The 27,008-nt window shown below is 39.2% G+C and overlaps 1 protein-coding gene across 1 annotated transcript in view; it reads right to left on the bottom strand.

Moving 5' to 3' along the window:
* KCNC1 (potassium voltage-gated channel subfamily C member 1) overlaps window positions 1-27,008 on the bottom strand; it is a 796,343-nt gene that overhangs the window by 302,989 nt on the left and 466,346 nt on the right. The gene's annotated exons all lie outside the window — the stretch shown is intronic.

Here is a 27,008-nt window from a genome sequence, read left to right on the forward strand (position 1 = left end):
CCCATGCCTTCTATGTAACCAGTATGGAGTATCTATGTATTAAGCCAAATATCATTTTCCTGGGAGACTTCAACTACCTCTTCATACACTGAGAGACATATGTCCTCAACATACGTGTCAACTATACACATTTTGATAGAATGTCCAAATTTTTTGCCTCATACTTTTGGTCCATTTTTCATACAGTTGTGTTTTTTCTGGAAAATCCTTGGCAAATCTTTGAAGATTGAGGTTCAAAAATAATGACAGACATTTGAGTTTACCCTTCGAAAATTCATGCTAATACAAAACCTGCTATTCTATTAACTTTTTAAGTTTGTAAGAACTGTATTTAAAAATTGTCCGTGTTTTTGGTCTTTTGTGACTTTCCCCATTTTTCCAAGATTTCTTGCTCTAAGAGTTTGAGAGGTATGGTTCTCAACATGCATACATATGGAATTCTGAACATCATCAATAAAAGTCTCTGGACCAGTTAGTCCACATTCTAACCAAGGGGTGATAAAACCCTGTACATGGTCCTTATCAATATGAAGCAGCTCTACTCCCCTCCAATTGTAACCTCCTCCCTGAACAAATCAGGCAACAAATCCATCACACTCCCCATAGCACTGAAGTATGAAGCATCCTTTAATACCTCAGTATGCAGTGACTGTGCAAAGGCCAATTTACTAAAACTGAGTACTGACCTAGTTAAATTCAGAATCACTTTTCACTTTAATACCCTATTGCTTTTACAGAATCCTTTCTGCCAAATTCTGTACCCCTCAGAAATACAGTGCCTAATTCAGTAATAACCCCCTCTGGTGGCACCCTAATATAACAGGCTCTATAATAAAAGAAAATAGTCAGAGTACACAAAAATAAATCTAATGTGAAGAAGCCAAAACTGATCCTGCTAAACTAACCAAGGGTCTTTGAACCTTGATCAAATCAATCAAAGCCAGATATGAGGCAAGAATAGCCACTCAAGATAACCACAAAGCCTTGTTTAACTGTGTTAGAAACCTCAAAGGACATAGCCAATCCACTAGAAACCTCAAAGGACATAGCCAATCCACTAGGAGACAAATTTAACCCAAACATCACCTTTCACCCATCCCACAAGATTTCCAGATTACATACCTGCGTCTGCTCCTCCCCTTCAACTCTCCCAATAACACTTCAATACAGTATTCAAGGCCACCTGCTTCTGTATCAGATTCCAAACAGGCTATGTGCAGATAAATTGAGGACAGCAAAGTACAGTTGTATACGCTTACCATAAATGTAGATGTTCAAGTGTATTCACTGTTGCAGTCATCACATTTGGGTTATCTGCTTGCAGTAGCCCACAGTCGGCCTGATTATCAAAGTCTTGGGTCCTGCGTCGGGTGCTGTCTCATCTTCCATGACATCAGGTAGTCAGGGGTATAAAGCATGCAGCTGATACCATTACATCAGTTTTTCTTGCCCCAGATGTCAGGTGCCCCCCTAATGGGAAATAAAAAAAAAAAAAAAAAATATATATATATATATATATATATATATATATATATAAGGTTACACCTCCAATAACAAAGCAAATACACCAAAAAGCTTTTAAGCATAGTAAAGGAAAGTAAAGATATAGCCAAAAGAAGTCAGGGGCTGGAGGGAGGGTAACCAGGACTGCAACAGTGAATATACTCGAACATCTACATTTATGGTAAGTGTGCACAACTGTACTATGTTCTTCATGTTTCACTGTTGCAGTCATCACATTTGGATAGATTCCCATAGCAAAGGAAGAGGCATTTAGATAGCATTAGGATCAGCTATAAGGCCCTGCAAGACTGCAGTGGCAAAGCCAGCTCTGGATTTAGAGAAAATTGGTAAATGGTAATTCTTGGTGAAAGTATGTACAGAACTGCAGGTAGCAGCTTCTAGGATGTCCCTGGTAGGTACACCTCTGAGAAAGGCTGTAGAGGTAGATGCAGCCCTGGTTGAATTGGGTCTAATCCCCTGTGAGATAGGTTTTCCATGGTGCATATAGTAGAAATGAATGCAATGGCCTATCCATTTAGAAATGGTTTGCTTTGAAATAGCCTTCCCCTCTGCCCCTGCAGCAAATGCCTCCAGCAGTTGTTCAGATTTCCTTTGAGGTTTAGTCCTGTCCAAGTAAAATCTAAGTTGTCTGTGCACATCTAAGCAGTGCAGGATCCTTTCCCCTTTGTTCTGTGGATTAGAAAAGAAGGTTGGCAAATTAATGGACTGATTAAGAGCCACACTGGATACCACCTTGGGCATGAAGGAAGGACTGGTCCTGAAGGACACCCTGTCCGCATAAAAGATGATGAAAGGCTCCACTGCCATAAGGGCCTGTAGTTCAGATACCCTTCTTTCTGAAGTAATTGCTAAAAGGAAGGCTATTTTCCAAGAAAGACATTTTAACTCTGCACTTGCAGCTGGCTCAAAAGGAGGAAGAGTGAGTTTTTCCAATACAAAGTTAAGGTCCCAGGCTAGAGTTGGGGCTCTCCTGGGTGGTCTTAAGTTTTTGACCTCTCTGAGGAACTGCTTGAGTGGATGAGAGAAGAGGAGTGGTTCTGTGTTGTAATGAGCTGAAATTGCTGAGGCGTGAATTTTGATGGAGGAAAAAGAAAGGCTCTTGTGAAGCATCTCAGTTAAGTATTGAAGAATATGAGGTAAAATGGGTGCTGCTGTGCCCATCCCTTGAGTTTGGTTCCAGGCGCAGAATCATTTTTCAGCATAAGATTTTCTAGTACTAGGCCTCCTTGCCTCCAAAATGACATCCAACACTTGCTTACTGAGGGATGGTAATGGAGAGATTAGGAAATTAGCCAGGCTCAGGATTTGAAGCTGAGGGTACAGAATCTGGCTCTCCTGCTGTGACAGCAGGGTAGGGGTCTGAGGCAGGTGCCATGGAGCCAGCAGTGACAAACTGAGCATGAGGGGTACCAGTGTTGGTGTGGCCAGTCTGGTGCAATCAGTATCTTCCTTGGTTTGTCCTGTTTGATCTTTAGTAGTACTTTGGAGAGGAGAGGCAGAGGAGGAAAGGCATAAACTGAGAGATTTTTCCAGCTGAAGGACTGAGCATCCACTTTCCAAGCTTGTTTGTGGGGAGTCCTTGTGCAGAATTTGTCCAATTGGTAGTTCTGGAGGGAGGCAAACAGGTCTATATCCGGGCTCCCCCATTTGTTTATCAACATGTTGAAAATCTTTGGTTCCAGTTTCTTTCCACTCGTGTGGGTCCATGAGATTTCTGTTTAGTTCGTCTGCCAGTGTATTTAGTTTTCCTGGCAGGAACTGAGCCTGTAGATGCACTTGGTAGCTCAATGCTGTGTTCACAGAGCCATGGCTAGTCTGCAGAAGGGGTAAGAATGGGTACCCCCCTGCTTGTTTATGTACCACATAACATTGGTATTGTCCATCCTTACCATTAATTGTCCTGGAAGAATTTGGTCCTTGAAGGTTGTCAGAGCATTTTGTACAGCTAACATTTCTTTTTGATTGATATGCAGGTGCATTTGACTTGGGTTCTATTTGCTCTGAATACCCTTCCCTGCCAGGTGAGCCCCCCCCCCCATGCATAGTCTGATGCATTTGTTGTTAGGATTTGGGCGACAGGGGGTAGAGTGAATGGTAGTCCCTTGTTTAGGTGGCAGGCCTCTGCCTACCAAAGGAACTCTAACTGTAGACAAGGTATGATAGGGATCATTGCTTCTAGATCCTGAGAATGTTGACACCATAGGCTTTTTAGATACCATTGTAGTTTCCTCACATGCAGTCTTGCATATGGAATTAGTAGAATGCAGGAGGCCATGAACCCCAAGGCTTGCAGTATTTGCCTTGCAGATAGCAGGGTTTTTGTGGCCATTAGTTTGAAGTAAGTTGTCAAATGAATTTGTTTCTCAAGGTGTGAGGAAAGCCATCTGGGAAGTTGTGTTCAAGCTTGCTCCCAGGAATATCATTTGTTGACAGGGTACCAGATGTGATTTCTTTTCATTTATGGTGTACCCCAGACAAGTTAGCACCTTTTGTAGAAATGCCAGATAATTCTAAAGTATGCCCTGGCTTTCTGCCTGAATTAGACAATCATCCAGGTATGAGTATATTTGAATATTTCTTTGCCTGCAAAATGCAATGACTGGAGCTAGGCACTTTGTGAATACTCTGGGCGCAGTAGATAAGGCAAAGGGCAGTATGGAGAACTGATAGCGCATGTAGCCTGCTTTGAAGCATAGGTATCTTCTGCAAGATTCCCTGATTGGGATGTGCAGGTAGGCTTTTTTTAAATCCAGTGTTGCCAACCAGGCATCTTTGCCTAGCATAGGAAGTAATTGGTGAAGAGTTAGCATCTTGAATTTTGGAATCACCAAAAAGTTGTTTAATATGGAAAGGTCCAGGATAGGATGCCAAGAGTTGTCTTTTCTGGGTACCAGGAAAAGTCTTGAGTAGAAACCTTGTCCCTTTTCCTCTTCTGGTACAGTTTGAATAGCCTTTATGCTTAAGAGAGAGAGTACTTGCTTTTGTGCCTCTGTCCACTGATTTGGGGGTAGATCTGGCCAACCATTCGGGGTTGGTAATGTGTGGAAGTGAAATCTGCATCCTTGGATAACTATATTTAACACCCATTTGTCCTGAGTAATGAGTTCCAAGTTTTTTGCCTGCAGAGCAATCTTTCCCCCTAAAGGAGCAGTCAGTTGAGAAGTGCTTAGAAGTTTTAAAGTTAAGTCATTGAGACAGTTTACCATAGGGTGGAGTCTTACTACTCCCTGATTTGGAAGTGGGAGCTCCCCACTGTTTAGTCCTGTGCGCACCCTGGGACTGAAGCCTGGGTTTTCTGCTGGTTCTGGGTTTGGACTGAGAAGGCCTGGAAAAGGCAGGAAAATACCAATTCTTAGAGGGCCAATGCCTACTAAATCTTGGAGGTTGTACTTGTAGGAAATATTTAACAGTTTGCATAGATTTAGCTTTTTCCTCCATCTTTTTAAGAATTTCTTCTGCTCTGTTGCCAAACAGGTGGTCCAGATTTAAGGGAGCATCCATCAATTTAGCTTTAACATGATCTGACAAAGATTGCTCCTTAAGCCAAGCATGCCTTCTAAGTACAGACCCAGTGACAGCAGCACTGCAAGATGCCTCTAGTGAATCAAAACCACATTGCAAAGTATGCTTTCCAACCTGTTCAGCAGAATGCATTAAATCCTGTAAATCCTTATTTTCAGCACAATCAGGAATCAACATCATTTTCTGTTTAAGCAATCCAATGATATGCTGCCGATACTTTAACATATGAAACTGGCAGTTTATGGACCTAATGGCCAAAGTTGCAGAAGTATATACTTTCTTACCCCATCTATCCAGCGTCCTGGAGTCTCTATCAGAGGGAGTAGGATTTTTGGCAGTAGTAGCCTTGATGCCCTTGGGTCCCTGTGAAATGGTCTCAGGATCCACAGTAGGATTTTTAAAAAGGAACTTGTGAGAGTCAGGAACCCTGTAATATCTATCAGGTTTTCTGGGAGCAGGAGTTAAACAGTCAGGGGCCAAGTTAGATTCAGAAAAGGCATCATCAACAATGTTTAGTACAGGAGGGATAGCTAATGGCCTGTGCCAGGGCAGGAGTAAGAAATCCCTAAGCCTCTTTTTAGAATCAGAGTAATCCTGGCTTTCCCAGCAAAAGTACTCCCTAAGAGTATGCAGGGTTTCACTAAAAGAGAAATCCTCTGGGGCGGGGGCAGAGGGAATAGAGTCCTCTGCATCACAATCCTCATAGTTAGATAAGGGTAAATCCTGGTCATCAGAGGAAACAGAAATTTCATAATCCTGGTCAGAAGTATCATAAGCAAATTCAGTCCTAGGTCTCTTAGAGGGGGAAGGTTGGCTTCCCTTCATTAAAGTAATAAGGTCTTCAGCCATTCTTATCATCTGTGTTTTAGGCATAGAGACCTGACCATGCAGTCTGGGCATCGGTTTTCTAGGCATAGTTCGAGTTTTAGGCCTTGAAGAAGAAGATGGCGTCAGTTTAGTATGCAATTTTGTAGGCCTGAATACACCCTCAGAAGCCGGTCCCTGCACAGCGGCTCTGGACCCATCCAAGGTAGAGACATCCGCAGGTTCCACAGTTGAAGCATCTCACGGCATACCGGACTCCGAATGGGTCTCAGTAGAGGCCTGAGAATCTGAAATAGCGGGTATCAAGGGCTGCGAAAGTGCCTCACTGAGCACCAGCAAACTGGTGACTGGCTTAGGAGAAGCGTCGTCAGCAGCTTTAGACCTAGGTGGCCTGTCTCTGTCTTTATCTTTGCATTTTTTCAGAATGTTGGTAGTCAAATGGCTTACCGAAGACACATCTGGATAATTGAACCGAGTACCAAAATATTTAGAAGCGTAAATATACTGAGAACGAATAGTTTGTTGCTTAAATAAGACACAAAACCGACAGCAAGATACGTCATGGTCAGGGCCTAGGCAAGGAATACAGTACATATGAAAATCTTTGTGAGGTATTTGCTTCCCACAAGAAATACAATTATTGACTTTTACTGACATTGGTTTAGAGCAAGAAAAAGTTTCCCCAACGGGGTACTTAGCTTTAGTTGAAGACTTTGATTCTGAAACTCGAAAACAAAAATTTCAAGAGTCGGCCAACCGGCACTTGCAAACTGCTTCTGCTTCGGGCACTGCACTGCAAGAAAGACTGATGTAATGGCATTGGCTGCATGCTTTATACCCCTGACTACCTGACGTCACGGAAGATGAGACAGTAACCGACGCAAGACCCAAGACATTGATAATCAGGCTGACTGAGGGCTACTGCAAGCAGATAACCCAAATGTGATGACTGCAACAGTGAGACACGAAGCACATCAGTCATTCCCCTGCACAGGCATGGGGTATCAACCGACCCAAGAAATTGTAAAACCATAAGTCTGATGAGCTTCATTTGTAAGACTATAGAAAGGATCATTATGGAATTAATAAACAAGGATATGGGCAACCTACAAACCCTTGACCCAAGCCAGTTTGGTTTTCACAACTGTTGACTTGATATTGTCTACTAAACCTGGTTTATTTATTCAGTAAGGTTACTGAAGCAATGGATGATGGAGAATCAGTACACACTCCATATCTAGATCTTATTCAATACCATTCTTTACTCAAGTATTGGTAAAAGCTGTCCAAGCCAAATATCAATCCATATATAACTTGCTATTTAGCAAAACTGCTCACAAAAAAAACCTGGAAATTAGGGTTGATGGCTCCATCTCCTCCAAAAAAGCCTTTCATTGGCAATGTGTCCCATGGGTTGTTCCTTGGGCCACTTCGGTTTGGCATTCACTTCTCACAGGTCATTGACTATATTAAGTACTTATTTGCTGAGTGAGTTTTCTGATGACTGTAAACTCTTGAGGACTCCAAGTATCTCCAAGAGGGCCTTCCCAAACAAATAGCTGGTGTCAAAAATATGAACTAACACTAAATACCAAAAAATGCATATTATCCTTCAGCAAGCAAAACATCCCCTGCAACTATCACATTTATAACACACCCATGAAAATCAATCTAGTGGTAAGGGATCTGGGAACCTATGCAGACAGTGAAATATCCTTCAGTCATCATGTATCCACTAATATAAGAAAGGTGTTTTTATTTGCACAGCTTATTAGTAAGGGCATGGTGTTCAGACCCAGGGGCATGATTATTTCACTGTATTCAGCACTTATTAGTCCAATTGTTGAGTATAATACCCCCTTTGTCATGTATCTGTCCAAACACATGACCAAACTTCAATGCCCACAGATTATTTTTCTCACCATGAAAATCAGTGTCCTAACTTATTAGAATTACACTTGTTTTGTCTTTCGGCTTTTTCCCAGTTAGGGGTCGCCACAGCGGAACTCCGATCCGCTAATGACTGGCAGTAGATTTTTACGAATGCCGAGGTGCCAGCTCGACGTTCAACCAAGGCACGCCTATTTACGCATGTCTTTCAAAGGCCCACCCAACCGCGGGGAGGACATGCAGACTCCACACAGAAGGCACTCCCCGCACTCCAGCCGAGAATCGAACGGGAGAACCTCTTGCTGTGAGGCAACAACTACACTGATCATCTCAAACCTGTGTCCCTAAACTCAGTACTATACAAACTGCTGAGGGGAGACCTCTGCCTCACATAAAGAGCTTCAACAGATCTTTCCTCTCAGACCTACTCCACAACCACAAGCCCAGTGGTGGCATAAACATCCATGCAAGGTATCTTAATCTCTTCTGGAACGCAGATAGATTTGGAATCATCTTTCTCTCCACATAAGACAAAGTACTTCTCTTACTCTATTCAAACATAATCAGGACAAATGGATGGGAAGCTGTCAATTCATCCTTGGAGTAGTACCTTTGTCCCTTATCAAAAGGGGGTAGCATGTAATGTTCTACTGTTGTGGGTTATTTCACATTTAAATTAAAAGGGAATGTATGGCTAGCCTTCTTAAGATCCTGTGGGGTCAACAGCCTAGTAAGAACCTATGTGCAGCATGTACATAATGGCTATTTGCTCACATATTTGCTAAACTGTAACAAATAGTTTTAAAAACTCTGATACAGTTTAGTGACTAAAAAAAGAAATAAGTTCTACAGGCTACGCAAAAAGTTATGATGTATCAACATAACAGTTCTTTGTTAAACTACTTTGTTAAATTGTTGCAAGGAACTATACCAGCTGAAGATATAAGGCTAGGTATTCAAATAGAGTCTCGATACCCAGAACAAGCCAACAAATATAAATAAAAATCAAAGTATCAAGCCACACGTTTGGTGGCTGTGTGGCTCAATACTTTAATTTTTATTTATAACTATAGCAACTGCTTGATACTGCTCATAGCAAAAAACACTATGCCATTTAATCAGCTGCAATCAGTCACGACAGCTTACATAATTAGTGATATCGGCTGCACAGACCAGCTGGTACCTCAGATAAAGCAGTGCTCCTAAGCCCTAACAGCTTATGCCTGGAAGAAGCTGCCCCCTATATCCCACCTTTAATATGGCTTTGTTTGGGAAGCCCTGCTTTCAGTGGATGTCTGAAGAGGCAACTTTAAGACATCGAGCAATAGCAACATTAAGTAATCAACAAATTATAGTAGATATTATACAGCTAAATAATACAGAAGACAGTTCAACTAAAGTACACAGTGTTGTCATAAATATAGTAACATAAGAAATTAAAGTTTTGTCATAAATATAGTAACATAAGAAATGAAAGTATATGCTAATATGATGTCCATGAAGTAAATTTTCTTAAGCAGATACTGATACAGATCAGTTGCAGTTATTGCAGGTGAAAAGGATTCATTTTTGCTTAAGACAGTTGATAAGTCCAGCAATGCAGTGAGTACCCCACAAGAAAGGTTATATATGTGGCTTGCTTAGTAAGTAAATGAAGTTCTAATTTGATGTCATGTTTACATATCCAGTTATTACTGCAGTGAGAGACCATAAGGAATCCAGATGATCATTTATCTTTTGTTATTTTTACCTCGATGATGCTTATTCCAAATGTTACCATTTAAGGTGGAAAACATTCAGTCATCAAACTTATGGAAAAAACTAGACTAGTGGACCACTTGACAAGCGGGTTTTCTAAAGCTCTTAAGGATATCCTCTGGTTAATGACCTTGGATGGGGATGGGCAGTTTAGGTAGTAGAGGAGCTTGTCAAAGCGCAGTTGTACAGAAGTGCAATCAAGCCAACTGAGATTGTGCAGGGAGAAATTTGGGGGGCTTTTGCTTCTGTGCCCAGAATCAAATTGTGTGATCCTGTTATACATTTTTTACAGTTTGCTCTGAAGTGGTGATGATAAATTATTAAAGAAGCTAGGTGATTACAAGAGTTTCAGGAAATGTGACAGGATAAGGTATTGAAGATTCAAGTAACAGACCCTTTGCAAACAATTAAAGATTAATATTGCATATTTATGAAAATTCTTTTCCAGTGTAGCCAAGAGTCCAGATTTTGGGACATTACATTGTTGGCAAACAATGTAGAACACAGAGGCAAGTTTATGCATTTGGACCTAGTAGTAGAGGTAAGGTAGAACCTATTTTTGCATGTTTTTATTGTTGCATTGGTTTGGTCTTCTAGGGAAAGTGGTTCATCCAGACTTTTCTCAGGTTTTGTTTCTACAAAAATTACTGCCACCATTGCTTCATGTGATATACAGAAAAGGAGAATGGGTATTTTATTGTGGCTGTAAAAAAAAAAAAAAAACACAATATATATTTTTTTAACTTTCTTAGTATGAGTGGTGAATCCTATAAGGCCATTTTTAGCTACAAAGACTGAAGTCCGTTTTCAACCATATGGTGTTTTTTGTTTGCAAAAAAATAAAAAAATAACAGTATCATCGGCATATTGGACCACTGTTAGGTGCATGCAGTATTTTCAAAATTACTTTTTTTTATACCCATTAACTAATAGTAGCCTAGAACTGAATGTGAAAGATTTCCTTGCCATTCTTAAATTCTGATGAGTATTCATTACCTATCTAAATATATATTTAGCATTAGTTAACCATTAAACTATTTTAATATATTACCCCATGGTTCAATGATAGACATTTTATTTGTGGCACAAGTCTGACTTAATGTCAAAGGCATGGGGTAGGTCCATAAATAGATAATGTCATTACTTGTCAATTTTTGAGCCTTCTTCATTAACTGTTAACCACATTGTATCAACATAAAAATTCTGTTTTAAAGCAGTGCTGTGAGTTGCTTAAAATATGTTGTGATTCAGTGCATTTATACACTTCTTGTGCACAGTATGCTACAAGATCTTTAGCTTTCAAATTCATACATTCTTCCATTTTGTGTACCTTACTGTATAACTTGCCTGAATAATAACTAATTGTATTATAGCTGTTTCTGTTTTGTCCTTTTTGGGGATGTGCACATCATGGATACAAATAAATAGTATAGCAGTTGGAATATGATTATACGAGTCAACAGCTGGACTTCTGACTGGAGTAGATTCTGATGCTTCTATTTTTCATATCTGGAAAGGGATGGCAAGAGAATACAATATCATTTTTATAAATGTTTGGGGGAACCATCAGATTTGGCTGAAGCAAGAGCCATAACCATAATATTGATAATTAGTATGAATTATCTGAAGGATTTTCATGTTCATAATGTCAAGCTGTGCAGCATCTGAGAACAAAGAATGTGTTTGTAAAGTCTGAGTATTAAACAAATGTGATACATTAGTTATGATAGCTAAGGAACCAGACTGGTTCTACTTAGGTATGACTTTAACTGCCAGTAAGCCATGTCAGTTCCTTTTCACCCAAAACTGTGATTGGATTGCATTGTAATGATCATTAGCACCATTGGACTAAACATAATATTAAGCAGTACAAGTGCTGATATCTTTGCTTCTGGAATATTGCAATTAGGCAGCCATTATTTGCTTAATCTAACTTTTGGCGTAGGCACAGCAGTGAGGTTATGAAGGTGAAAGTCAATTATGGATGTATGTTACTTAGGCATATTGAGTGTATGATAATCAATTTTAAATTAGCTATGATATGATATGATATGCCTATAGGACAGTACAGTGGTGCAGCAGATAGCATTGCTGCCTCACAGCAAGAAGTTCTCCAGTTCAGTTCTTGGCTGGGGTTATCATCTGTGTGGAGTCTGCATATCCTCCCTTTGTTTGTGTGCCTTTCCTTCAAGTGTTCCAGTTTCCTTTCATATTCCAAAGACATGCAGCACATTGACTGGAGACAGTAAATTGGCCATAGGTGTCTGTGCATGTGCGTGTGTGGCATGGAAGAATAGGCATGGAAGGGCTATTCACCCTGTCGTGTAAACTTTGGCTCTTAATGATTGTCACTGTTGAAGTGACCGCCTGACCCTATGTGTAAAAATGTGAAAGGGGTTGTGGATGGATAGATAATATGCTGTGCAAACTTTCAACTGTGGAAAGAATAGTATGATTTTAACCCCATCTCTCCTGCCATTAATCTGCATTATAAACTTGATATCTTATATAGTAATATAAAGGCTTCTAAAACTTTCCACTCTAATGCTTTTATTAGAGTTTTAGGTAATGTGCTACATAATAGCACAATGCTTTCCATGTACAATTTTACAATTATGTAAAGCAAAAAAAAAAACAAAAAAAAAAACAGTGTACCATACTCACAAGCCAAACACCTTAATATTAAAAACACGCAGAGAAAAATAGATACAATAAATCATGGTTTAGCACTTTTATCTAATCAGTTGACATCTTCAGAACTATGGTGCAGTAGGGAATCCTCATTAAAAACAAGAAAAAGCTGATGACATTGTATACATTCCGTATTAAACCCATCAAATTAGGTCTTAACTACAAACCCTGTGAAGTTCATAAAGACGTAGTAGCCTTGAAGAAAATAAACTATTTTATTACAAAAACTGCAAAAACACAATAAAATTAAAAGGAAGTGAAAAGTACCACAAACAAAAACAAAAAAATGAGCATAAAACATAGCACTGGCAACCAAATTAAAGTCCGTGCTTTCTCTTTCTTAATTCACTCATGATAGATACGCTATCAGTGATCCATTGATGGATAAGTGGAATCTAATCTTAACTGCTGTAGCATCTCACAATGTAAAAGTAAGTTCTTCCAATCAGTGGAGTATGCTGAGGCTTTAACCTGTTCAATGACAAAGAACAAGTTTTATTTTATTACCAGTTCCGGGATTCTTTATTTATTTCTTATTTATTAACTTTTACATTTATATCCACTATCTCAATCATTTCTTATTTTCTGTCAGATTCCTGGTGTGACTGATACTTTATATCCCTAAACACTTATTTATATATATATATATATATATATATATATATATATATATATATATATGTATATACTCACTATTTATTAGCTTGCATGCTAATATCAAATATCTTCTCATTCTTCAGCCATTTAATTGTATACCCCATTCATTTCTAACACGTATCATAATATTTGGGTTTGAATTTCCTCAATCTTGCTTTCCATCACCTTTCTTTTGGGGCACTATGCCCAGTTATCATAGTCTTATGTTGGTATAATTAAACTGGTATATTGCCATATCACTACACTGGTCTATATTAAATTCTCGAAAGCTGACAATGTCAAATCTGACATTGTCGACACAAGAATAGCGAAAATGCAGAACATCAAACAAGTAAACGGAAATCTCCATAAGGGGAGATTTCTGTTTACTTCAATGTAGTGCAGTCTCAGAATTGGTATATTTAAGTAGCGAGGGGTGCAGGGGGGCTTGCCCCCCTGCCTACACCGTTTAGGTTTTTTTGTTGTTTTTATTTTTTTTTTCTGAATATTTGAGGTTTTAACAATTCAGTCACTAAAGGTCGGCCTTGAGTGATTCGAACTGTTAAATATTCAATGTTCTAATATAGACACTCACCACACTATGTATTTTATTATGTAGAAACCTTACCAAACACACTAAAATGTTTTAAGATGTTTTTCAGTACAAGCAGACTAATAGACAAATGCTATTTGAAATGTCCTTTATGTCCAATTTCTTGTTCCGTTTTGGAAAATAAAACAATTTTAGCATATCATATCATAGCACCATTCTGTATACTGTACTGCAATTTATTTTTATGTATTGAGGCTCTAACTTGATTTATTATTCCCTGTAAGATCAATAACTTGACTTTGAGATTGTGCTTGCTGCTGTTTTTACACTGAAATGCAAAAACTGTTCATTATTTTGAACGTAAACATATATAGCAATTAGTGCTGAGTTCCAGATGCACAGAGATGAAGTTTTAGTTAATATACCTTTCTTCGTGCATGCTTTCCCCAGTCTATTTTTTCTTGGTTTGTTTTAGCTTCTTGACCCTTTTTAAATCTGCAAATCTTTCCATTACATTATAATTTCATCTATTATTAATATTAGTCTGTAATTCCCTGTTTCCTCCTAATTACTTTTATTTGTTGTAAATGAAAACAATTCTAACTCTCTTTCTTGTATGTAGTATACAGCCTTTGTAGCCCTCTTATTACTCATGTAACCTCTTCGATGCACAGGGAGTGCAGTTGACTAGACTCACATATTTTAGTCCAGTTCTACTACTGGTGCTTGGAGTACTGCTGCTGTGTTACTGCACTACTGGGTGTGATTTTCTTTGTTTGATTGTTTTTGTGGATCCTTTAGTATTATTCATATGCTTCACCCAGTAGTTCCTTAAGATGTAACACTCTACTCTGGCTAACCCAATGTACCAGCAACTACCTAACAGGAATGTCCAGTAATCAATTTGCATTTATTGTCATAGGTATTGGCTGATTTGATGATGCTGCATCATTTTCTCCAACACCACAGTTCAGAAGCTTGATTTGCAAGTGCTCAGTCTTTATTATAGTCCAACTCTCACAGCCATAACATATTACGCATAAAACATAGCTATGAGTATATGGATCTTTGTAAAAATGAGATATATTTGCTATTTCAGATCTTATCCAGAACTGCAATAACTATCCAGAAAGCAAGCACAATTTAATTTCATGGCTGTAGTTGCCAAGAGCAGATATCATTGACACTAAGAAAATTAATAGGATTGTATGATATAATTTTAGTTTTTATTTCATTTTGTTTTTTTTTTGTTTTTTTTTATGTTAAGCAACAAGCCATCTTATATGCTTTCTACTTTCATCTTCATCAACAGGTAATTAAGTTTTTCTTTTTCAGCCATCAGAGTGGCAACATCTGCATTTTTGTCAACATTTCTTCTGGCAATTTCGATTCCACCACCTGATTTCTCTGAGCCAGTACATCGCATGATATATTTAGTGTTTAAACTGAATATGTAGGGGGAAAATGCATTGCCTTGTTTATACTCCTTTCCCAGTCTTAAAATAAACAGTTACACTCCGTATTCAGTTCTAACTTTTACTTATTGTTCTGCATACAGATTCCTTGGAAGGTAAATAACGTGACATAGTATTCCCATTATTTCAAGAAGTTGCCACAGTCGTTTACAGTCCTCACAGTTAAAGGCTTTAGAGTAGTCAGTAACATAGAAATAAATATTTTATGGAACTGCTTTGTATTTCTCTATTATCCAGCAGATTTTGGCAATTTAATCTTTGGTGCCTCTTCACCTTCTTAAACTAGCTTGAAAATCTGGCAGAATTTGGTCCATATATTGTTAGATTCTAGCTTACAGGATCTTGCTAGCATGTGAAAAATGCATAATTGTTTAATAATTTGAGCACTCTTTAGCATTGCCCTTCTGGTACTGGAACATAAATTGACCTTTTCCAGTTCAAAGGTGACTGAGATGTTTTCCCAATTTGCGGAAAACTTCAGTCTAAACTATACAAACACCCCAGCTTATCTGGAATTCCATCACTTCTTATAGTTTTGCAATTAGCAATGCTCTCTAGAGTGCATTTAGCTTCAATCTCCTGAATGTGTGGATATATGTCAGAAAAGACACTATCGTATATGTCAATCATTTATGCATGTATAAATGTGTACCTATCTGATACTTGAACAGACCTGAACTTTACTTGCTGTTTTCACCAGAATTCATTCTCCTTCCATTCACTCACTGAATGTTAGGATACCCTCCAGCTATACCTCTTAATCTTTTATTTAGTGCATGAAATCTTGACAAAGCCTGAAATAATGGGGGCTGGGGGACAAAGGCCCAAAAATAGGGATAGATTTGAAATACTCCTCTTACGAGCATAGAAAGTTGTTAGAATAAGAGGATTTGTGTTCACATGCATTTTCTGAAGGATATGAAGTTGGAAACTCTAATTTATGTCATTATTTAGTGACATCAACTCTCAGTGATTTGCCAGAAAACCACAAATGTTATATGAACAGACCAAAAATATGAGAAAAAAAATCTAGACATTCTGCCAAAATCTTGACATTTGAGAGATATGCCTGCAACTCCAATTCAGCCCTGAATTGGGTAGAACAACTAATCAAAAAGTGAACAAATGGATGAATGAATGAATGTACTGTGCATAAGTAACTACTTTTGAATCCCTCTGTATTCAAATATGTCTTGCAGCTTGTCTTTATGAAAAATAATTACCTTTATTTTTTAATGTCTTTTATATTCTTCTAAGAAAAGTACACCAATGATCTTATAAGATCAAAAGACTAAAAATGTGTACATTCCTGTAAAAACTACTAATTATCAGTGAAAAGTCTCTCTTAAAAATAATGGAAAACTAAGCATCTGTTCTGTGTTTTAGCCATGCATGTATGTCATTTGACAGAAAAGCAAGCACACAGGTTTTCTCCTTAATTAAGACAAAATATACAATCGGGTGATTTTAAATCTTACAAGGATACATACACTTTAAGCTTCAGATTTCTCTATGCTTACATATAAGGAATAACAGGAGTTAGAAATGGAATGAACATAGAATGTTGTGATGTTATGCTTGATTATCTAAAATGATTAAAATGTCTGTTTGTGTTCAGTGGTTAAGTATCTAGACACAGCAGTTCAAGAATGTTCACTTTCAGAAGGCCTAAAGAAAGACGCAGATAATTTTCTTAGTTGAGAAGATGTCACACATACAGTATTCGCTGATATAACAATGCAGTACAACAGGCATCTGTAAAGAAGTAACCTGTTGACACAGGCAGTACAAAAGCTATCTACATGAATAAAACAGTGACCAGAAATGTATCTATTGAATATATCTGACCTCTGTATCTTATGTACTGAACTTTTAACCTTTTGGCCTGTAATAAGAAATTGTCTTTATAAAGAGACTGCAAAATGTCAGCCAAGCAAAGCCTAACATGACAAAGGATGCTCATTACTTTCAAGATAAATAGACTGCTCCAGCTTAGTAAAACCAACACTCTGAAAGATAAATGAGAATAGAAAGTCAGTTTAACATGGTCTACCCGGGCACGTAACAGCATTTAACTAAGACGTTCTGTACACAGCATTACACCTAACATTGCAGTGATTTATAATCAAATTCAGTGTCTGAAGTGGGATTAAGGAAATGTCAGAAGCATTAATGGAACTTTTAATAATGCAATTATAAAAATGAAAGTGCTGCTACAGCAAATGTACTAAACTTGTACTTAATGCATCTTCATGAACAAATTCTGTCTGCTTTCTATTTTTTCCAATTTTTTAAAATCATAATGTCTACAATTTCACATGTAAAATTTATGAACTTAAACTGAAAACATTTAATTAAACTCTGTTTTTGGAAACAGTTCTGACAATACATTATCAGTATGTATAGGTATTGCCACTTTGTTGATAAATGTTAATATTTTGAGAAGCTGGTGATTAAATAGATTTATAGATTAGTACTAGGCTAACTGCCTTTGTGGGGCATTTTAAGCCAAGACAATTACCCCATTTGAGAATCAATCCTTGTATGTTGTGTCTGTGAGGTAAACACTTTAACCATTATGCCAACTTCTCACTATAAAAAATGCTAACTTTTGAGTATGGCTGATAAACAGTTTTATTTTAATTTTTACCAATAAATATACAATAGCAACTATTACTAGAAATACAATGTACAAATAAATTATTTAAGTGAAATTCCAGACTTGAAGTAACAAGAAAATCTAATCAAGATTTTAGGATCAGGTAGTTTTAAACACAGTACTTGAAAAAATTCTGAAGTCCTACAAAAAACTACAAAGCTAGTGGAGAAAATTATATATCTGTATGTCCATAAAAGTAGCTAGAGAGATATATATCTATATCTATACATATATATATATATATGTGTGTGTGTGTGTGTGTGTGTGTGTGTTACATAGATGTGAGTATAGATGTAGATATAAATGTATGGATCTAGTGACACTAGTCTGAACTGCTTAAAGTTGACATGAAAATAGTCAACAAAAATAGGTCAAAACCTGTTAGCATCCATGGGTGGGGGTCGTCATCTATACTACTTTACACTATAAGTAACTCCAAACTTGAAACAAATTCAAAAAGTTGGAGCTTGACAAAATATCAGGCAACCATCTGCTTGTAAAGAACAAGCATATGGGGAAGGTCGACAGCTGACATGATGCTATCTACTCATATATGTTTGTGTTTTTTGAACTGTAAAAGTTATACATTTTGTTTAGGTATTACATCATGTTATTGTACTATGTCTTATGGTACCCATAGGTCATTTCAATTTAAAATGATGCAGTGATGTCCCCACTCTGGGCTATTAATCAAGAAGCCTGAATCCTCACCACTGAGACATTCACTTGAAATACAAATTGATACATTCAGTATTTCCAGATGCAGACCTCTGTATCAAGTTCAATTTTCCTTGAGAGCACACAGAGAGCATGCTCAGCCCAGGGTCTGGGTTTCTTTATCTTTCTCCTTCCAGGTCCCCAATAAGACTTCCCCTGGCACAGCTGTATGGTTAGGTCTTCAGCCGAATGTCCAAGCCAAGTCCTCCAGCACCCTCTTTGCAAAATCAGTCCTTCATGTCCCTGCCCAAATAGATGCACACACACACTTTGAGATTTAATTTTCACACACACACACACACACACACACACACACACACACACACACACACACACATTCTTCCTACAGGAGCTAATAAACCATACTTCTTATAGACATTGTGTCTCTGGCTTCATTCAAAACTTTGAGATAACATCTTTATGGCCCAGTAGTTTAACTTTCATACTTTTTTGAAGTTTAAGATTAACCTCTTCCCTTCTAGTGTATGCTGATGAAACATATACATTTAATTCAGTTACAATAATGCATGCAGGGCACACTGTTGATACATTTTTTAACACAGCAATTTTACAAATACATTTTCAACACAAGCATCTGTACAAATCAGTTTGATACACAAATGACATATAATTCTTTACTAAATTCCAGCTAGATGTGCAGGCATATGTTACACATAAAGGATCCACTTCTCCTGGCATGGTTGGCAATACCTCCTATCATCACATCTCTCCCCCAGTTGAATTCTCAAACTACTTTTTCAAGTGCCCCTTGATAAACGTTCCTTGAGAGGAATGAGACTATCTGGCAATACATTACCCCATACCCTGTCTTGACAGTCTATCTCATTGGCATTACTAACCCCACTATGGTGTTGCTCCTTCATATCATATGCCTGCAAGCCTAGGCTCCACCTTAGTAACTTGGCATTTTGCTTGCTGGCTCAATGTAGCCATGTTAAGGGATTGTGGTCTATAACTACAGTGAATTTCCTTTCATACAGATAGGGTTGAAGTTTCTGCAGTGCCCATACTATGGCTAGACTTTCTTTTTTGACTGCTGCATAACATTCCTCCATAGGTTGGAGTCTTCACCTTAAATATACCACTAGGTACTCTCCTCCCTCTGAGGAAACCTGGATGAGTATGGCCTCCACTCCATGGTTCAAAGCATCCACCTGCACAACATATTATTTCCTGTAATCTGCACTGGTTAACACAGAGGGTCTTCCCAAAGTCTCTTTAAGTTTGGGAATGCCTGCTCACAGGCTGGAGTCCACACTACCTTGTCTGGCCTGTTTTTCCTCATCAGGTTTGTGAGGGGAGCAGATATTGTACTATAACTGGGAACTTTCTATAGTACTCCACTGTCCCCAATGCACTCACCTATTTTTTTGGTAACAGGAGCAGGCCAAGCCTGAATGGCTTACACTTTGGCAGGTTTCGGCCTGATCTTACCACTCCCCACTCTATATCCAAGTTAAGAGACCTCTGCCATACCCATCTGACACTTACTGGGCTTAATGGTAAACCCTGCCGTTTGCAGTCTGCCCAGGACCTCCCTGACATGCTGAAGGTGCTCATCCCAGGAATATCTGTAAATGGCAATATCATCCAGGTAAGCAAGGGCATAATCTCCTGTTCTTGCTAGGATATAATCTACCAGCCTCTGGAAGATCGCTGGGGAATTTTTCATCCTGTCTATTTGTGGGAGTTAAGGACACCTGCTAGTACCCTTGGTCAGATCATTAGTGGTGAGATACTTAACCCCAGCCAGCTGCTCTAAGACTTCATCTGTCCTAGGCATGGGATAAGAATCTGACTCTGTGTAACTATTTGGTTTCCTGTAGTCCACAAAGAACCTGGTGCTGCCATCTTCCTTTGGTACCAGCACCACTGGGGAGGCCCAGGGACTGCTGGACTCCTGGATTACCCTCAGTTCCAACATTTCCTGTTTCTCCTCCGTCAGTATCTGTCTGACTCTCTCTCAGGCACCCTGTAAGGGGCCTGCTTGATAGGTCTTTCGGGTCCTGTATCCACCTTGTGCCACACCAGGTGGGTGCACCGAGGTTTCCCAGTTAACATGCCCCCAAACTCCTGTAACACTGCTCAGATTTCTCAAACTTGGGTAGGGAATAGCCCCTGGGATGTTGCTACCCCTTCCACAGAGGTGTCAGTCTGAGGCTCACTGAGGAGATCAGTCACCAGATCCCCCTCAGACTCCTCCTGCCATTCACTGCAAATACTCAGCACCAGGGCCTCCCTATTGGGTCAAAGTTGCAAAACTTCGAATGTTACAATATCGACATCACTACATCAAAGGCTGAAAATAGCGAAGCCATGGAACATCGAATTCTTACCTAGGGCAATTGTTCGGTGGGCCGTTTGTGGCTTCGCTATTTCCTCCACTGTTGTGCGATAGTTACGGACCTTAGAGTGAGGGTGCGGGTTAAGGTAATTGGATAGGTAGGAATGTATGTATGGTTTAGTGTAGGGTTAGAAGTAGGGTTTTGTTAAGTGTATTTGTGTGTATTATTTTGTTTGTTTGTGTATAGCTCCTTAGGGTAAGTGTGTGACAGTTACGGACCTTAGGGTTAGGGTGCAGGTTAAGGTTAGTGGATAGATAGGAATGCATGTACGGTTTAGTGTAGGGTTAGAATTAGGGTTTTGTTAAGTGTATGTGTGTGTGTGTGTATGTTTCTCAGAACAGCTATTTTCCCTGGGAAAAAATTGCTATTCTGAGTGTTCGATGTTATCACATTTCGAAATTCCAAGTTCGAGCTTATGGTGTTCAATATTTTCAAATTTTGGTTATGTGATATAGACCCTCCCTATGATGGTAAGGCTTCACCATATTAACATGGTACAATTTCCATCCCTGCCTCCTGCCTAGCAGTTCTACTATCTAGTTAACATAACTGACTTTCATTACAACTTTGAAGGGTCCCTCCCAAGCTGCCTGCAGCTTATTGTGTCTTAAAGGAATGAGAGCCATAACCTGCTACCGACCCCACAACACACTCTCGGGTGTGATCATTCATGTCATACCACAACAATTTCTGCTATTGGGCTCCTGCCAGGTTATCCTTGGCCAAGCCCATGAACTCCCTGAGCCTTGTCCTAAGGTACAGGACCATAAATGGTGAAAAATCTGTGGATTTCTGGGGTACCTCTCTGTAAGCAAACAGCAGATGGAGCAAATATTTGTCCCACTCTCTCGTAAACTGGTCTGCAAATACCCATTGCATGGTCTTTAGTGCAGAATTTAACCTCTACACAAGACCATTAGTCTAGGAATGGTAGGGGGTTATCTTTAGATGCTTCACCCCGCAGTGCTTCCACAGAGAAGCCAGCAGGTCTGACATAAAATTGGCACCTCTGTCAGTCAGTATTTCTCTTGGGAAACCTGCCCTGCTGAAAATCTCTAGCAAAGCATTTGCCACCTTCCCTGCCTCAATGGAGAACAGAGCCACTGCCTCAGCGTATCTAATAGCATAATCTACTACCACCAGGATATACTTCTTCCCTATGGAGCTTGGGCTACTTAGACACCCAACAATATCCATACCTACCCTCTGAAACATCTTCTCAGTCACAGGCAAAGACATCAAAGGAGCTCTGACCTTGTCTCCTGCATTGCCTACTTTTTGGCACTGATCACAGATCCTTCAGTACCCTGTTACATCCTTTGCAGTTCCGGGGGAATAAAAGTTCTGCATAATACATTGGTATGCTTTATGCCTATATGACCTGCAAAAGGAATGTCATGGGCTATGGCTAGAACTGCCAAATGCCCTGAGGGGTCCACTCTCTCTACAATAACCCTTTGTTTCAGTATACAGACTCCCCTTTTCCTTTTGAATCAGGTGCCTTCCTAGCTACCTTCCTCAACTCTTCCTAGCTCCCCTTCCACAGGAAGTCTGGTATCCTCTAACTGCAGTGCCTTACTGTCAGGCTGGGTACTACAACACACCTCTGCCCTTGTAGTCACTTTGTCCAAGAGAAGATCAGTACCTGCCAGCAGCTGTGGCTCACCTTTAGGCTCAATGCTACAGGTTAGCTCCCTCCCTGAAATAGCCACGTCACCAGCCCTGGCTTCAGGTGTGGTGTCTGTCTTGGTCTCCCCCAGGCTACCAGACTCACTTGCCTGTCTCCAAGCCTAACTACATGTAACTGCATGCACACAAGGTACTTTATTATTAAAATCATTCCCTATCTGGACATCTGCAGGGATATCCTCAAACACACCTACTTGCTTGCTTCCTTTTCCACCTTCCAAGTCAAGGTGAACTCTGGCCAAGGACATTGGAATGGGGTCCCTCCTAAAGCTCTAACTGTAATGGACTGCCCAACCAAGTACTGCTCCTCTTTAACCACTGCAGGCTTCACAATAGTTATGTCAGAGGCTGTGTCTCTCTTAGCAGTGGCCTGTTTTCCAGCCACTAAGGTAGGATATAACCTATTGTGATAGTTTGGTACCCCTGTTGTCTCCAGAAAACTTACCACTGGCATACTGTTATTCCCACTTGCTGTCTCCCCCACCTTTTGTTACCCACTTTGCCTCCATGGACATTTTTATTTACACGGCCCCACTGGTTACATTTAAAACATTTAACCCTTGATCCTAGCCATGTACCTGAACTAGCGGCTTCCCCTATTACTGGTGGACTCTGTTGAGGCAGATTTCCCACCATGGGTTCCCTTATATCCATGTTCAGCACTGAGTATCCCTTTCCTGTGCAGTGATGCACTGCTTGCTAAGTAGATATCCTCTTTCTTCCCAAGTTCATCTGCAGAGTTGCATTCTCGGTCTGCCAACTAGATTCTCAGGGCCTCAGGCAAAGTGCTAAGGGCTTGTTCCCTCAACAAAAGATCTGCCAGCCTTTCAAAAGTGGTGACCTGACACCCACTCACCCCATCTATGAAAATAAGTGCTTAACTCAGCAATATAATCACACACACTTCCATCTGCCTTGCATTTATGCTCACAAAACCTTTTTTTCTGTAAGTTTCAGGTGTAAACTTAAAACATTCCAATAAACATTTTTAACTGTATCCTAGTTTAAGTAATCAGTATCAGATAATTTAGAAACAGCAGTTACAGCTTTACCATGGAGTAAGGGGGTCAGGAACAGTACCCAGAGCCCTTTGTCATCATTATACTGTTTACATACCCTTTCAAATATATGGATAAAACTATCAAAATTATCACTCACTGTAAATTGTGGAAGAAATGTACGGACCTTTGTTGCTTCTGGGGTTCAGTTATTCCCTTCCCCATTACCTCCATGACCCTGAAGAAGTGTCAGCATCTCCCTCTCATGCTGATGCTGCTTCTCATTTTCTTCAGCCTCCAAGCAATGCAGTCTTGCTGCTGATTCTAATTTCATCTGTTTTGCTGCTGCAGTCTCTCTGCTGATTTTAATTCCATATGTTTGGCCTCCAGTTCAAGTCTGTATAACTCCATACAGATTTTTAAAATCTGAGGAAAAGGTGAACTGTCCTTTTTCTGAGGGCTGCAAATTCCCATCACCAAACTGATTGTTGTCCTGGTTGCTGGTCTGAGCTGCGACTAAGGCTGAAATCATTTCCTCTTTAGTCAGGCTGGCATATGCCAGTCCTTTGGTTTCACACACCTTCGCCAACTAGTTCTTTGTCAGCTTGCCAAAATTCTCTGCTAACATCTTTGCCTGCTCTCACTGACTGACTAAACTAACAAAAAGTAAATGAATAAAATGGTTGTGGTATGATTGCTCACCTTGTGGCTGCTTGAGAGAACACACCTTTAGTGACAACTGCTTACAGGCTACAGAAGTTCAATATCCACATCACTGATCATCAGTATGCGATTCCCCACTCTGGGCCAGTAATCAATGAGCCTGAATCCTCACTAGTGACACTGGAGAGGGATGTTCACTTGGAATACAAATGGATACACTCAGTATTTCCAGATGCAGACCTCTCTGCATCAAGCACAATTTCCCTTAAGAGCACCACGGAACACACTCAGCCCAGGGTCTGGGTTTCTCTATCTGTTTCACTCCAGGTCCCCAATAACACTCATCAGTGGCACAGCTGTAGGGTTAGGTCATCAGCCGTGTGTCCAAGCCAAGTCCTTCAGCACCCTCTCTGTTAATTCATTGCTTCTTGTCTCTTCCCAGGTAGCTGACACACACACTCTCTGAGATTTAATGTTCACACATACACACACACACACACACACACACACACACACACACACACACACACATACACACACACCTAGAAAAGGCTGGCACAGATTTACTAGCTATGCCACCTTCTGTCCAGACTATAAGGCAGTTTCACTGCCACCAGTCAGTTACTATAAGGCTCTTAAAAGGGTATCCAGTTATACCTGAATAAAATTAATATTAATACAAATGGTAATGTTGACCAAACAGCAGGGCTTTCAAGAGTGGCCAAAGTTATCAACAAATACTAGAAGCTGACAGGACCTATGTGTTACCATACACACAGACAGAGCTCTGCTCAAATCTCCTGGAAATTATAAAACCATACAACACTTCCATTCTTCCTACAGAAGCTAATAAACCATACTTCTTAGAGACATTGCATCTCTGGCTTCATTCATAACTGTAAGATAATGTCTTCATGGCCTAGGCCCAGTAGTTTAATTTTCTTATTATTGTTGAAGTTTAAGATTAACCTCTTCCTTCCCAGTATATGCTGTTGAAACATATATATTTAAATCAGTTACAATAATGGATGTACATTTCTTTTCTTTCCAGGAGAGCACACTGTTGATACATTTTTAACACTTCAACTTTGCAAATACATTTTCAGCATCAGCATCTGTACAAATCAGTTTGATACACAAATGACATATAGTTCTTTACTGAATTCCAGATAGCTGTGCTGGCATATATTGCACATTCACTGCCTACTTCTCATGGCATGGCTGGAAATACCTACTATTGTCACAGATGCATTTGTTTTTATTTGCCCATAATTTTCTTTTTCACTAAGTGTTTGTTTATGATGTAAATCAGCCATCTAACATGAGTTTTGTTAGACAGTGGATGATCTTTACTAATGACAAGCTGATGGTTGACTGGCATTGCTCCTGGGTCACCCCAAAAAGGAATTGTATGTCCAGTGAGCCCACCTGGTTGAAAAATAGGCATTATTATGAGGTGACTAGTAGTGTCCCATAGAACATTAAGTGTGGAATTTAATAAAGAATTATATGTCATTTGTGTATCAAACTGATTTATACAGATGCTTGTGTTGAAAATGTATTTGTAAAGTTGCTGTGTTAAAAATGTATCAACAGTGTTCCATAGGGCTTCATGGTGAGACCTCATTAGGTGTGGTTTGGCATAATTGTTATGGTGGTTACCTCATTGCCATAAGGCACAGGGTTTAATTCTCACCTTTGAAAGGGATACTTTCTAGGCTTAAAATTTCCCACAAAGGCTGCTAACCATATATTTACCTTATGAACCTATGAATTAAAAAGGTCAAGATAAACTAAACCTATCAAAAAAACATGTTTTTGTAGGGGAGGAGGCAAGCCCTCTTGACCCCTCCCCCTTTCTGGCAATTAAATATACCAACTCCAAGGTCACACTACAGTGGGGAAGGGCATATACCCTTCACAGATGTAACATTCATTCTGTCATCATTATTTGTTGTAGACCATTTTTCTGTCAACTATTTTCATTTCGACGTTAAGCAATTTAGAATAATATGGGTCCCCTTCAGTTTGCCAACATTCCAGAATGCCGACAACCATATGGTCGACACCATATGGTCGACATTCAGAATGCCGACAATGCAGTACCGACATCTCACTATAGTGCGGAATGAAAAGATTTCCATTCCCACAATGTAGTGCAATCTCAGAGTTGCTATATTAAAGTTATGGGGGGGTGGGGGGCAGAGCCCTCCACAGGGGGTGCAGGGGGGCTACACCCCCCTGCTAACAGTTGAAAGGAAATTTTATTTTCCTTTTCTATGGACCTCTCACAATGTCGGCATTCTGAATGTCGATCATATCGTGTCAGCCATATGGTTGCCGGCATTCTGGAATGTTGGCGTTGTGTAGGGGATCCATATATATATATATATATATATATATATATATATATATGTGTGTGTGTGTGTGTGTATATGTATATATACATATATATATATATATATATATATATATATATATAAAGAGAGAGATATCTAGCTCTATATATATATATGTATATATATATATATATATATATATATATATATATCTATATATATATATATATCTATACACACACACACACACACACACTCACACACACACACACACACACACACACACACACACACACACACACACACACACACATATTCTAGGTTCTATGTGTGTGTGTATGTATTTATATATCTATATATCTGTTTATTTACATATATATATATATATATATATATATATATATATATATATATATACAGCTATAGATATAGTTATGGATACAGATATACAGATACACATCACATATGTAGATATATACATATATATGTGTAATGATAAAAGATCGCAAACACATTTTCTTTAATTTGTAGGAGATTTTTGTCTTCTGCCTGCTATGCCTCAAGCTTCTACTTGTTGGACATATCCAATTATTCCTTAGTACTGGGAAATCCCAAGATCCTGTAGGATTACAACCAGCTGCAAGGGCTATCATTCAGGTTGATTGTTAGTGATTTTTAGAGTATTTGCTCTTGCTAGCATCCT

This window comes from Protopterus annectens, chromosome 9.part0 (genome assembly GCF_019279795.1).
Source record: "Protopterus annectens isolate FY-2018-M chromosome 9.part0, PAN1.0, whole genome shotgun sequence".
Lineage (NCBI taxonomy): Eukaryota > Metazoa > Chordata > Ceratodontiformes > Protopteridae > Protopterus > Protopterus annectens.